Source organism: Tursiops truncatus, chromosome 17 (assembly GCF_011762595.2).
Source record: "Tursiops truncatus isolate mTurTru1 chromosome 17, mTurTru1.mat.Y, whole genome shotgun sequence".
Classification (NCBI taxonomy): Eukaryota; Metazoa; Chordata; class Mammalia; order Artiodactyla; family Delphinidae; genus Tursiops; species Tursiops truncatus.
In genome coordinates this window covers 8,516,633-8,534,818 of record NC_047050.1, presented here as the reverse complement: position 1 = coordinate 8,534,818, position 18,186 = coordinate 8,516,633, and positions in this window count along the sequence as shown.

Sequence of the window (18,186 nt, the reverse complement as noted above, 5' to 3'; positions counted from 1 at the left end):
ACCCCAAAGGCCTTTTGGGGAGTGCTACCTACCTAGGCTTCATTCTCACAGAAGGTCAGAAAAGGCTACCCCGGGAAAGGAAAGAAGCCATCTGCAGCCTTCCCCTCCTCAAACGAGAAGACAGCTTAGGTGTTTCCTGGGGAGGGCCGGGTTTTGCCACATCTGGATGCATAACTGAATAGTTAGACCTCCGTATGAGAAGTTGAAAAGAAAGGATGATAGTACTTTTGAATGGAATTCCGAATGCAAAGGAGCCGTCCAAGAATGAAAGAATTACTTCAGGCTCCTGCCCTTGCCCTCCCAGATTTGGCTGAACTCTTTGATCTTCACATTCATGAAAGAAGGGAGAGCGCCCTTGGGTATTAGCTCAAAAACTAGGGCCCCTTACTGGGGCGGCTGCTTATTTCTCTAAATAATTAGATCAAACACCTAGGGGGTGGCCTCCTTGTCTGTGGGCAGTAGCAGCTACCCCCCCACCCCCGGCTAAAAGAGCCTGAAAAGTTAACATCTGGTCAGCCAGTCCCTACATGGACCCCACACAGGGTTTAGGCTTTAGTACGTTCCAAGGGAAGAGAATGGTTATCCCCCAAAGGGCAGTTCAATTTCAGGCTATGCTTTTAGACAACACAATGGCTACTATAAAAACCTAATGCTAAAAAGCATGCTAAATCCTGCCACCCTGCTACACACAGAAACGGGGCCCCCCGGAGCACGACTGTATAGAAACCATACACACCACCTATTCCAGTTGCCCAAACCTAGGAAGTGAGCCTCTCCCAAACACCGAAGAGGAAGGTTCACGGACAGGAGCAGTTTTATGAGACAGGGAAAAGGGCTGGCGGGATAAGCAGTAACCTCCCAGACCCAACTCACAGAAGCAAGAAGATTCCCCCCCAGGGACTTCTGCCCAGAAGTCCCAGCCGATAGCCCTCACCCGAGCCTTAAAGCTCAGGACAGGGAAGATCTTAAATGTTTACACAGACTCTGGTGTGCATACGCTGTCCTAGAGGTACACGTGGCTATCTGGAAGGAAAGAGGGATGCTTACTGCGGGGAACAAACACGCGAAGCACGGCTAAGCATATTGAAGCCCTTAGAAGCAGTGCAGCTTCCAGAAAAGGTGGCAGCAATTCCCTGTAAAGGTCGCCAAAAGGGAGGTGCAGAGGTAATAAAGAGAAACAACAAAGGGGACGCAACCGCCAAAAGGGCCGGCCCTAGAACCAGTAACTTGGTAACCACCCCTCAAACCTTGCCGGCCAGAACCCTGCAATCATTCCCCAATCTATACAAAGGAAGCATTAGGCAGAGCCTGAAAACTGGGCTTCAACAGAGATTTAGGAAGCCACGGGTGACTAGTTCATGAACGTGGGCGATACTTCTTTTCCCAAACTGCAGCTTGTCCAGCCATCCGGGAGGCTCATCAAGGAACTCACTACGGAAGGGAAACCCTATGTAGTTGGTCAGTTGAGGTCACGGCAACTCCTGGCATGAAAAGTATAATCAGTTGGACAGTTGAGGGATGACGCTGCATCTGCACAATGAACCACCGCAACACCAGACCCTCCAGGGGTCCCCAGATAAGGTCCATTCAAACCAGAGGGACATATCCTGGGGAAGACTGGCAGACTGATTTCACTGTCATGCAGAGCAGTACACATTTTCTGGGTGGACAGAAGCATTTCCTGCTAGAACTGAAATGGCAGGTGAAGTGGCTAAGGCATTACTAAAAGAAACAACCCCCAGGTTTGGGCTCCCAGGATCCCTAGAAAGCGATAATAGTCCAGCATTTGTGTCTCAAGTGGTAATCAAGTGGGAAGGGAGATAATGAGTGCGTGCCCCGGGCATAAAATGGAACTTGCACTCCGCCTGGAGACCCCAATCATTGGGGAAAGTAGAGAGGTCCAATCAGACCCTGAAATGGGCCTTAGCTGAGCTATGTCAGAAAACTCAAGACAACTGGATTAAGTTAGCTCTGAATGCCCTGCGCTGCATGCGGTTACCCCAAGGGATAAGTTAAAGTGAAGTGCATTTGAACTCCTGTACGGTACGCCCACTCCCCAAGCCTGAGCAAAGGGACATCTTAACCCCTTTGAGATGGAGCAACTCAAGTCGCCCTCCAGGTAGGAGAAATCACGAAAGCCCTCACTGCATAGGGTAACCAGGTCTGCCCACACCCATCAACCCGGCCCTGAGCCCCTCCAGCCAGGAGACTGGGTGCACCTAACAACCTGGAAAACCCACAGCCCGCAGGCCCCGCTCCCTCCTAAGTGGGGCGGACCCCACCCAGTGATCCTAACCACCCGTTCCGCTCTGAAGTCGCGGGGCTCACTCCATGGGTGCTTCACACTTGAGGGAAGAGGACCCCCACCCCGAGCCCCAACCTCCGGTGAGACAACTTGGGGCCAACAGGCCCCATGACTGCTCCCTCTGACCTGAAGCTTCTCTTCTGAAAAACCACCAGAGTGTGAGCAGGGCACACTCAGACCACATCAGGGCACACTCGCCTACAGGCCGAAGACCTAGAGACCTGCATTTTTAGGAAAAGTTTGACACGTGACCACTATTGTCTTGTTGATATTTGGGCCATGCCTCCTACATTGTCCCGGGTCCCTTGTCTCCAAAGACAAGTAACTGGTGGTTGCTCAGGGAGATGAAGAGTCAGGGCCGAGTCCTGGTGACAACCAGACACCCCTAAAGGCGGCTGGGAGAAGTTCTGCACCTCCACTCAGGGTTCCAACAATGCCTGAAATCAGCAAGAAGCAGTCACAGAAGACGGACCTGCACCCTCACTGCCCCTCAGGAATGAAGAGCAGGCCAAAAGGCATTGGAGCGACACGTCACCAGCCTAACCCATGAACAATTCCCAGGAAATAAAAACAGAAAGTGGGCAGTAAAATCAAGTCTAACCTTTTTCTTTCTCCTTTGTGCTTTGTCTACTTTCCCTTGCTCAGAGGGTGCCGCGTGCAGAGGCCTCACACCCGGCCCTTCAGACCAGAGTTCCTGGTGCAAAACGGCAGCCCCGACACCTCAGCTCCGCGGGCACCTGCAGAAGCGCTGAAGAAACACCACGATTCAAGATGGCGGCGGCCAGAGCAACTAAGCCCGCGAGGCACAGCTACTGAGCCTGCGCACGGAAAGCCCGCGAGGCACAGCTACTGAGCCTGCGCACGGAAAGCCCGCGAGGCACAGCTACTGAGCCTGCGCACGGGAAGCCCGTGAGCCACAGCTACTGAGCCTGCGCGCCTAGAGCCCGTGCTCCGCAGCAAGAGAAGCCACCGCAATGAGAAGCCAGCGCACCGCAATGAAGAGTAGCCCCCGCTCGCCGCAACTAGAGAAAGCCGGTGCGCAGTAACGAAGACCCAACACAGTCAAAAATAAATAAATAAATTTATTTATTTATTAAAAAAAAGATGGCGGCAGGCCGTGTCCAGAGAGGCTGCACCCCATGAGAACTCCCCCCACCATGAGATTCTTATAAAGCAGCACCTCCCCAGCCTGGAGGAGGGGCAGCGGGACGCTCTAGAGCCGAGCTGGCATCTCTCCATTCTCTGATCAAAGAATAAAACTTTGCTTCAGAACAAAATTCGGTCTTGTTCTATTGGCCCAAACGCTACTGGGCAGAAGGAGCGACTCGGGAGGGTCAGTAATCCTTTCACAACTGTTATTGTCAGCCTATCCAGTTCAAATGTCAGCGAAGTACAAGCTTCTCATGACTCCTGCAGAAGCAGGGTTTGATTGCCTTCCAGATATAAGAGCAGCTTGTGCTGAATTTTGATTTAAGTGATTTAAGTATTTTCTTGTACACAGTATAATTTGTCATTGTAACGAACCTAAACGGTATGATTAAATAAAAAGCCATATCTGTTTTAAATTTACTTCCAACTATAGTCTTCAAATGCATGCTGTTGCTTTAAGTCACTCTCGAAGATTTCTGAATACCTTATGGTTTAGATCTTAGAAAATCTGCCTTGACCAGCACAGATTCTTATAGAATAACTCTAACAAAAACTCCAGTGAGGCCCATTTTGTAAAAAAGGCGTTGATTCAGTTAAGCAGTAAGATATCCCCAGAGGATTTCCTCTAAAACCCTCAGAGGTAGTTTCTGTTTGTTCTACATTATAATCACTGTATAGTTAGAACCTGTCACCACATTTCCCATCAATGGATATATCTATGGACCATACAGTGCGTTTCCTACACTAAGTTCAATACCTGTAAACTAAATTTCTCTTTTATAATGTGTTGTTATTTTATTAATTGCCCCAGTCTTCTATCATATGCATATTATAAAATAATTTGAACTTTACAAATAAAATCATTATGTACACTGTTTTCTGCTTATTTCAATCCATTTTGCATCTTGTAATTTGAATTTGCTTTATTTCCTTCTACGTAACCTAATTTGAGATAGATTGTAACTTAGACTAGAGAAGGTACATCCTGTGGAATTGGCAGCATGCAGCCTGTTTTTCTGCTAGGATTAAGTTCCTCATGGTCACTCCCATTTCCCTGAGATGTTGTCCCTCTTCCAGTCACTTCCTTTGTTGTATCAGACACCACAAACACAGGACCATTGGGCATAGCAGACACTTACTGAAGACTTGAGATAAAAGAGGGCAGGATAGCGCATTATGAATGAGAATTTGACCCAAACATTAGACATCATGATCTTTGACCTTGATCATGGGAATTTATCATTGGTCATTTTTTCCTCTGTCACCATTTTAGTTGCCCTCTTTCAGCATCTCTTTGATTTCATATTTATAATTGAACTGTACTGAACAGGTCTTTACAAATATAATTGGATAACTACACTAAAATATATTTTCTCTGCCATTTTTATGTCATACTACATTCTCCCTCCAATCAACATTTTGGAATAAGCAACTTTTTAAATAAAATGCTTTATCTGTGTAATTAGTTTGCTGCATAGTTTCAATTCAGGAGTATAAATATGAAATGATTATATTTTCTCCGATATCTCCTTTCCTAACTCTTCTGTGTTAGATTCCCTGTCTCAGTTTCTTAGTACATCATGCATATTCTGTACCAACTTTAGCCGTTAAAACTTGGTGGTTAAATACTTGTCTCATGTCTGCTCCCTGGCCAAGCAAACCACACTTGTGGCTTGTGGCTTGAGGGTTTCCTCGCCTACCCATAACTTCCTCCCCCAGACTCTGCCAGCTGGGCAGGGGACAGGATGGAGCAGTGGGTGCTCATCTGAGCCAGACTGAAGTTGGAGGGAGCTTGGGAGGTGATCCTGCTAGCACTCAGGTTCCCTGGTGTCCCTGGGGCTCTTCTGATATGATGGTCTCCAAATTTATGCACTTTGCTCACATGCATCAATAAAAACATTTCTTTCTTAATAAACCTATAATTATTTCAATCTATGACAGTTAGGTCACTGTTTGCAGAAGTTAAACCATTGAGAGTAGGCTATGGCTGCTAAACATCAAGTGAAGGCCGTGCTGTGCTCCAGAGAAAACCACTTTCCTAGTGTCCAGTGCGATGTGTTCCTGTGCCTTTCGAAAGGCAATTCATACAGGTGGAATTCTTGATGGAGCTTATATAATATAAGGTCATTCTAAAAGAACAATGTGTAGAACAAATAGAACACCAGTAAATGCCTTTAAGATTGTGGATTCTCTTGCTGTGATGTTAATTCATGTATTTAATGGATACACTCCTACTCTTATAGTTGAGAAATTTCAATTAAAAGGAAAATCCAAATGAAGACTTTTAGGCGACATCTGCAATGTCTCATAAGATTACAAAAGGGAACATAATAAACATGTTGATTTGCATGCCACATTGTTTTTCTTAACACAAGGCTATTTATGCCTTCAAGTAGTTTGATACAATAGTAAAGAATACCACCACAAAATTAAATGATAACTGATGAACAGTTAGCCAAAGAGCCTTGTAGGAACAGAGCTTACAATACAAGAATGCAACTCTACTTTCTGAAATATTACAAAGGAAAAAGGAGAGTCACTGAATTGCTATACAAATTTGCCTCCGTAACTCATTTGACAAGAATCACTTATAGGCAGATCTAAAAAATTTCTCTTTGCACAGAGACAGTTTGCTATTGATACATGAGAAATTGTGGGTAGAGGCTTTAGAGTGGCCTTGACCAGGAGAGGCACCAGGGTACCTGTGCATTTGATTTGTGGTTTGACTGGTGCGGCAGTCTCAGAGCACCCACAAGAGACCAGGTCTCTCACACTGAAGGAGAAAGGCTGAGAATGCAGGGGAAGCAGAATGATGAGGAAATCAAACCAATTATGTTGGGGAGGATGGAAAAAAGGATTGGCTGAAGCCTGAGCAGCCAGCTTGGACCATAAGGTAACCTGGAGCAGACAAGTCATTGGTTAGGATAACAGAACAGAAAGATAGCAGGAGAGCCTGGGACCTTCTGTCTCTGTGAAGCTGCGACATCGTATCCAGACTGACTCGCTATTGGATTTCTTGTATATGAGAGAATGTCTTGTAAGCCATGGTTCTGGGGCTTTTCTGTGGTGTACAGTCCAACCTAACACAAATCAATACATCCAGATTTTAATTCAGAACTTATGAGCATGACAATCAGAACATTAGAATACACCAGATAGTCTGCTTCTGAAATTTTCTATAGAATGGAAAGCATAGACAATTTAGTAAATAATAACGATAGAATGTGAAAGTGTTATAATAAGGGAATTCTCTTGGAATTCTGAGTACATAAAGCAGGAGTGTTAAAACCAAAGATGAGCAAAGGTCTCCCAGAGGAAAACATGATGAGTTTATAAGTTACTGTGTTTAAGAACCAAGAGAGGGCTTCCCTGGTGGCACAGTGGTTAAGAATCCGCCTGCCAACACAGGGGACATGGGTTTGAGCCCTGGTCCGGCATGATCCCACATGCCGCGGAGCAACTAAGTCCGTGTGCCACAACTACTGAACCTGCGCTCTAGAGCCTGTGAGCCACAACTACTGAGCCCACGTGCCTAGAGCCCGTGCTCCGCAAGAAGAGAAGCCACCGCAATGAGAAGCCCACGCACATCCCCAGTCTCGGCAACTAGAGAAGGCCTGGGCGCAGCAACGAAGACCCAATGCAGGCAAAAATAAATAAATTTATTTTAAAAAAAGAACCAAGAGAATACAGCCTTAATAATTCATAGTTAATGCTGATATTCACATATGAGGACAACGTTTATGACCAACCACATGTAGGAAAAGCATTTTTTTCCTATCCCTTGTGATGGATTTGTGTTGATCTGTCCATCTCCATCCTCCACTCTTTTTCCAGATTCTTCTTTTACCTGTAGTTATACTTGTGACTGCATACGATCATGAATCAGAATGCGGATCACTGTCCTTCCAAGGTGGTCTTGAAGAGAAATGCTCTAAACAAAACTGCAGAGCTACGATGTTATAGACCAGGGCAACTGTGACATGCTTCTTGCGGGGGATCCTTCTAAGGTGCCCTGCAGTTAATCTTGTTGAGCAAATATAGATAAATGTGCTTCTCAACTATAAGACTCCTTTATAGCCCCTCTGTATTATTTAGCTTAGAGCCAGTATTGATCAAAAGCACGTTTCAAGGAAGGGTAAATATGCTTCTGGAAAAATCCCCTTAAAAAAGTATACTGCTAGAAAAAATAGTGTTAAGATGTCTTTTCAGAACAAAGTACTACATCCCTAAACTTATTTTAGGAACAAAATTCTATTTGAGCTATTTGAGCTAATCTAGCCCTGTTCCTAGAACAATGTGCAATGGTATAATAGCACAATTTCCTAACGGGCCATCTGATGTTTTAGGTTGTACATATAATTCATCATTTTATTTTTGCCCTATAATGATACAATTAATGGAGAACAAACTCCTCTGTGTTTGAAACATTAGGAGGCACTGTTAGTCTGAGAAAACAGCCTGCTCTACTTCCAAGCAGCACAGGACAGCAAAAGCCCTGAGTAGTGTCTTGTGCTCAACATGAACTGAGATACTGAAACAGGAGGTGTAGTTATTTTTCCTGCTTATGGTTTTAATTTTACATTTGAAGACAATAGAAACAATCGGGTGGAAAATGTCACCTCCGTATAAAAGATAGAATTCCAGGTCCCTAAAATCAATGACTGTCAATCAGAACACAGACACTGGGTGATCTGATGAATAATTTAAGACTGATTTGTTAACTGGGCAGAACTGAAGTTAGCCGTGCAGGGAGACACATTGTCAATTGCCAGCAATTTACTACGTTTTTGAAAACCACAGGCAGCAATTTACAGAAAAGATTAGGCCAGTTACTGTATATGTGTGACATTTTCTTGATTTAAGCTGTCAATCTGGAAAGCTGTTCACTGACAACTGGCGTTGGAATGAGGTTATAACGTTTATGAAGAACTGCTTTTACCTGAGAATGTCTATATTTCTGCCCTGGGGGACTCCTGAATGCACACCTCCTACAAATGAGCACTGTCAGAGAGGGTAAGTCACCTGCTCTGGGACCATTAAGCACCTTCGCATCACTCAGTGCTCTAATGCACTTGTCCCCTAGAAAGCATGGTGATGGGTTTGTTTCTTAGAGCTGATACTGTTTCAAAGAAAACACTATTAATGCATTTTATTTAGCTTAAGCTATCTCAATAGATATAACTACTTTAATCCTGCACCAGAATTCTTATTTTTTTTTTTAGTTGTTTTCAAAAGAATATGGTATGAGCAAAGTAGAAAATTACCCCCTGGACACCACAGTAATAATTGCTGCAGGTAAGATCCACTGATGTATGATAAAATTAATGGGCAAACCTTTAAGGACAAACAGGTTACCTGCATAGCCTCAAAGTGTCTACCCCCAAACATTTACTAATTACTTTGTAGGTTTTAACCTATGTCCACAAATTTCTTTATATTCCCCTCCACTCCAGGAGGTGAAAGTCAATTTTCCTTCCTATCAGTATGGACTGGATTTAATGACGTGCTTCCAAAGAACAGAACATGAAAAGGGGGAAATGGTAACTTCACAGTGGAGAAATCTTATCAGACAGAACCTTAACCAAATGACTCAGGTTAGTGTCACCAAAGACAAGCCATGTTGGTATAATGTACCTCCTGATACGATGTGATGAGCAGGGCACTTCACCTCTGTGATATCCTTCCCCCAAATTCATAATCCTAGTCTAATTACGAGGAAACATCAGAAAAACCCAAATGAAGGACATTCTACAAAATATCCAATGTTCTTCAAAAGTCTCTATGCCACATTCATAAAATATCAAGTAAAGATTAAAACAACTGTCCCAGATTGGAGGTGCAACTAAGTTAACTAAATAAAACTTGGTATCTTAGGTTGGATCCTGGAACCAAAAACATTTAAACAGGTATTAGTGGAAAAATTGGTTCAATACAAATAAAGTCTCTAGCTTTGTTAATAGAATTTTACCAATATTATTTTAGCTTGATAAAGGTATCATACTTATGAAAGTTGTTAACATCAGTAGAAACTGAGTGAAGGTATATGAGAATCCTCTGTAAAACCTTTGAAACTTGCTCTGTATCTAAAACTATTTCAGTACAAAAAGTGAAAAAAAAATAAAAAGAAGAAAATGGTCAATGGACTTTATACGTGGCACTAAGTTCCCCAAAAGATAAGTCCTAACACTCAATGCCTCAGAATGTGACCTTATTGGAAATAGGATCCTTACATACGTGATCAGTTAAGATGGGGTTATAGTGAAGTAGGGTGGGGCCTTGTTTAATGGGACTAGTGTCCTTTTAAGAAGGCACACAGACATACACACGCAAGGGAGGGGGGCAGAGATGAGAGTGCCGCAGTTTCAAGCCAAGGGACATGAGGACTACTGACCTCCACAGGAAGCTAGGAAGCTGCAAGGAAGTTTCTTTTTCCTCACAGGTTTCAGCGGGAGCATAGCTCTGCAGACACCTTGATTTTGTACTTTCCAGCCTCCAGAATTGTGAGACTTTTTTATTGTTTTAAAGCATCCAGTTTGTGGTACTTTGTTTCATTAGGAAACTAATACAGCTGCAAACTAGAGTAAACTTCTGATCTCGTTTTTTATTAGCATGAACTATTTTGATCTGTTTCTTATTGATATTAAAGTTTTCCTTGAATTTTAAAGAAGCTACATTGCCAGTAGAAACTGTAAACTACAAGATGTCCTGAAGGTGCTGGCTACTCAAAGAGCATTTATGGGACAAAGATTTCATAATTCAAATGCAATTGGGAGTACAACCTGGTTTTGATCATTTCTCTGTGCTTTAGAATAAAATAAATTTAGTATACATTTCTAAATTTATTCTCAGGGTTTACATTAATTTATTAAATTCTTCAATATTTCCTAGGAAGTTTAAACCTTGTAAACCAGGGTGCTTATTATAATTCCTACGCTGAAATTGCATATGCCAATTCACATTTAAAATACAAGCTGAAGTTTTGTTTTCCATACGAGAAACAAGCCAACATGTCCTTCTTGTTTAGCAGCAAACTATATCTGAACATTGACACTTACAACTTCTGCTGTATTATACCTTTTATCATTCAACTCTGATACTTTGCTTCCATCCTTCTTTTCCTCTGAATTTTTTCTCCAACGGGAAAAGAAAGAAGACTGTTTAAAAAATTACTTTTTTATCTTTGATCTCAATTTTCAGAGTTAAATGTAAAATGGTTAGATTTGATGGTAGAAGTTAAACACTGAAGTAATTTGTGAATAGAAATTATTATTCAGCAATTATCCTGAGACTAGTCAGGTTTTTTAATTTGTGATTGCAAAAGACAGTTATTTGTTTAAAACAAATCAGCAGAGTTGACATTACACTGTACAAGGTAAGTGGACAGACAAAACGAATATGAATGGACTGGGGATTTTTGGTCTACTTTTAAAATACTATTTTGAAGACTGACAAATTCAGCTCTAAACTACCTCAGCTGTCATTTTTATTTTGTCCTGTAAGGCTTATCATGACAGAATTCAGATTTTACATTACTGACATACTCTTACATTAGGTAAGAACTCACCATGATTTTGGAATGGCAATTGGCAATTTCATTCAATTTTTCCCTTTAACTTAATAATATAATACCAAGCATCTACAATGATAGCTAACAAAGCTTACATTTCCATTCCCTTAAGTTTTTTTAGTCCCTTACAATAGCAAATATATTCAAAATGATTACAAATAGAAAAGTATTCTAAAATTCTGTATACATACCTTATTTTGGAGACTAACTGGTTAAATCATATACTTTTATTGTGTATACTTTCCTTAAAAATTTAGAGTAGCCATAATGTAAAAAAAAAAAAGTTATTTCAGAGGGGTAGTGTTGGCTTATTTAGAGACAACCTGAGCCTCTTCCATGCCTAATTTCTTAACCTTCCAAATCCTACTTACGCATCACTTTACCTGTGCCTACCTGTATGTTGAATCTGATTATGCTATGCTTTGGCAAAGGTTGGCTCACTGCCTCTGACCAGCTGCTCTGCCTCTGCAGGTAGATTCAATGTCCTATTGGTCTTTATAATCTTGGGACATATCAAGTGGTTGGCACAGAGAGGACATCTAATAAAGTCAGAATCCCATCTTAAAGTTACATGCCAAATGTATAACATGGTTATACAATCATGGGTATAGAAGCATAGAACACGAAAAAGACAAGCACAGTGTCATTCTTAGAACATATTGGAAAAGCTACTTATATTTCACGCCCAGGGGACTGAGGTTCTTCATCAGATGGTCTTTCAGATAATGCTCCTTTTCTCAGACGCAATACCCTTCATCTTAAAAACAAGCCATCATATAAAATTTTTAAATGTACATTTTAGAACATTTAGTCTTCACATTTTATATATATGTATGTTTGTGCACGTGTGTGTACAGTTTAATATATTATTAGCCTTTTTTTTCTAATGAAATTCCTATTACTGATGAACTTTAGGAAACATGTGTGTTCCCGCAAAATCTATTGTAAAGTGCTGAGCCAGGGCCTAAAATGACACCCAGCTTCCTTTTGAGTACACTAAAGTGAATTTTAAACTGCTTTATTCTTTTCAGTTCTGTAAGTCTGAAAATGTATTCTATTAGATTGAAACAGAATTTGAAGAGGCAAGTACGCACGAATACAGTTTTGGTACGAAATTCTTAATTAGGAAATAGGATTTAAATGGCCCGGAAGGATTACGACAGAGAGAATAAATTCACACCCTTATTGGGATGTAAATTCTACTAAAATTTAATTAAAACACATCCTTGTCAGTTTCTTCCTATCCGAGGGGAAATGTTTCATTTCTTTCTCATCCTGCAGTGGGAGGCCCAGGACCTGAGGCAGAATGGCCCTCAGCCACAGGAGCAGAGCAGGGCAGCTCCTGAAGGAGTCTTAGATGGTATGCACCAAGGCTGCAAAATGTAGGGTAGGAGCGCGGCTTGTGAGCCTTCCTCTCCTAATTTCAAATTGTCATTCTGCCACCTAATAGCTGGGTGTCTGAGCAAGTTACCTAACTTCCCTGAGCTTCAGTTTCTGCTTCTGTAAAAATTAGTTCAAACCTCACAGGATTACTGTGGGCACCGCTCTTCGAGGGATAAAGTTTATTATATAGCAAATCTTTGTTGTTCTTGTTTTACAATATTTGAGAAATTAAAAATAAAATCATTTCTGAGTATATACATTCCTACTCTTCCTATTCGCCATGTAATTGTCTCTTTGATTATTTATTCTTTGTTTCTATGACCACTTTCATTTCTCATCATTCCAGGGAAATGAATGCCCTAATCAACGCTAGACTTCTATTTGGAAAACCTCACATTTTTGGATGGGGGTTCCAAGTGTAAAAACATCGAATCTACATCCATAGTCCTGACTTTTCTGTGAAGTCTCATATTTCTTGCAATGGGAAAAACAGCAATGCTTGAATTCCTTGTCATCAATGAAAATTAAGTGGCCACTTGCATCATCTCTAGCTTTGCTGTTTTCCATCTGCCCTCTGCCTTTGAACAATTCGAACCAGCCGTGAGTTCTTTGGGAACAGGGACTGCTGCTTTCATCTCTGTCCATACAACCTGAGCTCAGTGGTAGGGGTCAATAAATAGTTGTCAAATAAGAGAGTGAATGAATGATTGAAGAATGAAGAGTTTTTCTGGTCAAAAAGGGTAAAGAAGGGAAATAAAACTAATAATCAAAGGTATCACTAATTGTTTTCCTCTTTAGATAAAAATAAAATTGTTTGGGGCTGGGGAATTGTGATTGGGAATGCCAAGTTTTCAATTCTATTAATAATTAACTTATCTCTAGTACCCATTTCTCAATCTGTGACATAGCTATCCCCCAAATATTTTATATCATCACAAGGGTTTCTTGAGATGACCTCAAGAAATAGAAATATAGGGTTTACCTATTTCAAAAATTCCAGACTCAAATAAGTCAGCATCTAAAGGGACATAAGAATACACATGCTCATGCATTGACTCAAACACAAACACACATGAGCCACCATCTTACCCATCGTGATGCTATCCTTCCTTGCCAACCAGTACTAGAGTATTTTCCTGCCTATGAAAGATGAAATATGCAGTAGTTAAGATCAGCTTTTAAAATATAAATCGCTCAGAAATGTTGAAGTCATGTCCTTATAAGTTCTAAGAAAAAAATCTTAGCCTAAATAAAAAGTGCTCTCTTTAAGACCAAGTTTAAGTATACGTAGATCATGACTTCACAGTACACTCCACCCAGCTACTTTCTTTTCAAGTTCATGTAGAATATTCACTGAGAGATTCTATTCTGGACATTCAAAGAAGTCTCAGCAAGTTTAAGAAGGTAAAAGTCAGGGCTTCCCTGGTGGCGCAGTGGTTGAGAGTCCGCCTGCCGATGCAGGGGACATGGGTTCGTGCCCCAGTCCAGGAAGATCCCACATGCCATGAAGCGGCTGGGCCCGTGAGCCATGGCCGCTGAGCCTGCGTGTCCGGAACCTGTGCTCCGCAACGGGAGAGGCCATGACAGTGAGAGGCCTGCGTACCGCGAGAAAAAAAAAAAAAAATCATGCCAAGTATGTTTTCTACACAAAAGAGAAATAAACTAGAAATCAGTAACAGAAGTTTATCTGAAAAATCCCAAGTATTTGGAAATTCGACAATATCCTAAATATTATGAGTCAAAGAAGAAATCAGAAGAGAAATAAATATTTTTAAATTAATGAAAATGAAAACACAACATACCACAATTTGTGAAAAGTAGGTAAAGCAATGCTCGAAGGAAATTGAGAGTATTCAGTGCCTATATTGGAATAGAAGAAGTACCTCAAGTCAATAGTCCACTTTAAGAAGCTAGAGGAAAAAAGAAGTCAATTATACCTAACATAAACAGAAGGAAAGAAATCATGAAGATAAGCATGACAATAATTATTCAGTAAAACGTAAGGATGTACCATTTTGCTGTAACTTTTACTGTGACTCTCAGTTTATATGACATGATATGTTACCTGTTGTCTGGGGATATTTTTTCTTCATGTTATTCTTTAGTGTCTTAAATTATTTGATCAATGAAGCAAAATTAAAAACACTTATTGGATAGTTGTGGTCCTTAATACATAAGGAAGATCTCTGTAAACTGAAAAGCACAATAAGATGTGAAGTGATTTTTTTTTGGCTATCTGTAACAATAGCCTAAGGGTCACCACTAGTAATTGAAATTCTGTGCATTACAAATTATTCAGAATTCTGCATTCTTTTTAATTATCAATAAATCAATATTTCCATATCAATGTGATGGACATTATGGAATGAATGTTTGTGTCCCCCCAAAATTCGTACATTGAAGCCCTAACCCCCAGTGTAGCTATATTTGGACATGGGGGTCTCTAAAGAAGTGATTAAGATTAAATGAGGTTTTATATATATATATATATATCTCCATTCTTTTTCAGATTCTTTTCCATGTAGGTTATCACAGAATATTGAGTAGAGTTCCCTGTGCTCTACAGTAAGTCCTTATTAGTTATCTATTTTATAGATAGTCATGTGTATATGTTAATCCCAGTCTCCTAATTTATCACCTCCCCCCTGGCTGATTCACTTTGCTGTACATGCGAAACCAACACAACATTGTAAAGCAACTATACTCCAACAGAAATTAAAAAAAAAAACAAGATTAAATGAGGCCATAAGGATGGGGCACTAATTCAGAAGAGTCCTTATAAGAAGAAACAATGCAGAGCTCTCTCGCTCTCGCTCTCTCTCTCTCTCTCTCTCTCTCTCTCTGTGTGTGTGTGTGTGTGTGTGTGTGTGTGTGTGTGTGTGTGTGTGTGTCTCGCCAGGAAGAGCAGCCTTACCAGAAGCCAACCCTGCCAGAACCTTGATCTTAGACTTTCCAGCCTCCAGACTTTGAGAAAGTAAATTTCCATTGTTTTAAGCCACCCAGTGCATGATGTTTTGCTATGCCAAACCCAGCTAACTAGTAAAAATATTAACAACTAAGTTGAGTTTTTATAGTACACCATAGTTCTAAACATTTTGCTAAGACTCTTCTATTCTAGTGGGACTGGTGTGCAGTGTTTAATCATATTAGGTAAAAAGCATTAAAAAAATTCATCCCAAATCATTGTGGCCTGATTTGTGCAGGCACCAGGAGAAATCAAGTACAAGCAGCCAGGTTGAGGCCATGCTCACCAGCGATGGACCAGATGCCTGTAACATCTCTGTTCCCAAACGTCAAGGTCAGAGATCCTGAAGCTTCACTGGGCTAGAAAGCAAGGGAACCTGAGCCAGCAGCTATTGTCCCCTCCCCTCTCTTGTTCATCGAGGGTTGCCAGGTCCCCTCTCAGGACCACCAGGCATAGGTGTGCTGGTGGGGCAGGTCATGACCAGGCAGGTGGCCTGGTAGGAAGTTCCTGGTGGACGCAGGGAACCTTGTCATCTCAGGCTCATCAAATCCACCTGGCATCAGTTAGCGACCACAGTCAGGCCAACTATGCCTTTTAGCAATTACCCAAACTGCCGTTCCTCTTAGGTGGTTATCTTTCACTCAGTAGATATTTGCTGTGCAAGATGGCGCAGGAAATTAAATTTTGAACAATAAAGTCATCAAACTCAGACCCTCATGTAAAGGTTGTTTTCAGTCTGTCAGGTAATGGTCACATACACCACAAGTATGATACACCACAGAGGGCGAGCAATGCTTTAGACAGACAGCACAGAGAGGGAAAGCCCAGTGTTTATCTCTTTCTCTGGACCTCTTTGAGGTAATGTCACAGCCACTCTCCTGCTCCCAGAGGCTGGGATAATTCAAGTGTTGAGATGAATTCACAACATGGATGGAGGTAATTAGGCTTTCGCTGTAGTCCGTTTGGTATCGGGTAACTCTGTTCAAGATGCTCAGAGCTGTGAGCCTCAACACTGACTGATGTGAAAAAGCCTCCTACCATCTTAAGAAAAGTGCTCAAATGAGCCCATTTTGTGGCTAATGCATTTCCCGTGTCTCACAGGTCCCCCGTGCTGACTCAGTGACACTAATGGTAGCTTTTATCCCCTTTTCCACTGTACACCGTGTATTGCCTTGACAGGTGGTAACGCCGAGCACATTTTATTTTCCCTGTAGTTACATTCAGATGTACGTCTGGGCCTTGTTATTCTGGTTTTGTTTTTAAATGAGAGAGGAGACAATTTGTTTGACTTTTTTTCCTTTTGCCTTGAATAACAGCTTTATTTGCTTTAAAGTACCCACACACAAAAAGCACTTTTTCCTGCTGCTCAGGGGAAACTATACTCTGAGAAAGAATCCCGTGCAAGAGAGGAGTTTCTCAGATATCCACATGGGGACAGAAATAGGGAGTTTGCATTTATTAATTGCCTCTTGCATGTTAGCCTCAGTACTTACCACCCGGGCCCTTTGGTTCTTAATCTTCTGCCTACCAGACTTCGGGACTGAGTTCCTAAAACCTGCTGTAGAGCTTCTCCCCAAAAGAAGGGCCCATAGTGCTTGCCTGGGTCTCCCTGACAGCTGCACTGGGTCTTTGATTTCCCTGACTCACTATACGCCAGCCTCCTCCTGTCCCATCACATTCTTGGCCATGGTCCCACAAAGGCTGACCTGTCGATCCAAGCTATAAATTTTGTAAATAAAGCTGCACGATCTCATGCCCTTGAGTTGATCTTATCAGCAATACTGTAATTAAAAGTGGGGTCTAGCCGCTCATCGCTCAAAAGCCAATAAAGAGGCAAGGTTGGTGGAAAGGAAAGTTTGCTTTAATTTGGATGCCGGCAACCAGGGGAAGGGCGGACTCCTGTCCAAAGGCCGACTCCCCCCACTGCCAATCAGGGGGCAAGAGCTTTTATAGACAGAGGGAGGGGGCTCCATGCAGAAACAGCACAGGCAGCTCTGACAGTCTTCTTGAAATCGGTCACGTGGTGGTCTGATCAGCGTCATCTTGATTGTTTTAGGTACAGTTAATCTTCAGTTCCAGCGTCGGTTTGTTTCCATTTCCTTGAGGCCAGTTCTCAGAATTGGGGCAGCTTGTGTCATGGCTACAGTCTGCTCATCATGTAGTTAACTTCTTCTACCCGGGGAGGGTTTCAGTATCCATAAGACAGTTCACAGGATATGGCTCAGAATCTTATCTATAGCCCTTGAGGAGGAATTAAAGGTCCTTGACTTTGCTTAATGACTAAACTGTTATTATTTAGTCTTATTGGACTGTTTTCCTTTGCTTCTGCATTTTCTCACTTCTCTGATTAAACTTATTCTTTGGCTAAAGTTTTTCCGCAGACAAAAGGCAGGCGGAGGACATGGGGGGCAAGGACCACAGGGTCCTGCTCCGTTTCAATACCACCAGTGATTCAGTGAGCATGAGCTTAATATTTCAAGTAGAAAAACATGAGTCAAAGATTTGTTAGTGTCATAGGTCATGCATGTCCCATGGAAACAAGACGCTGAGGCAGAGATCTGCTGCAGGAAGTTGATTGGGAAGTGCTTTCAGAATTAACACCCCTGAGGGATGAAGGAAGTAGAACTGATCAGACAGAATGTGTTGGATTTTTATTGCTGCCATAAGAAACTGACTTTAAAATAACTATTTTTTGTTTTTAAAATATAATATATAACATATAAATTATCTACTTAGGACCTCGGAAACAATTGTTGTTAGATAAATTGCAGCTATTATGATAGGACATACTGTGGTATAAGCCCAATTGTTTACTTG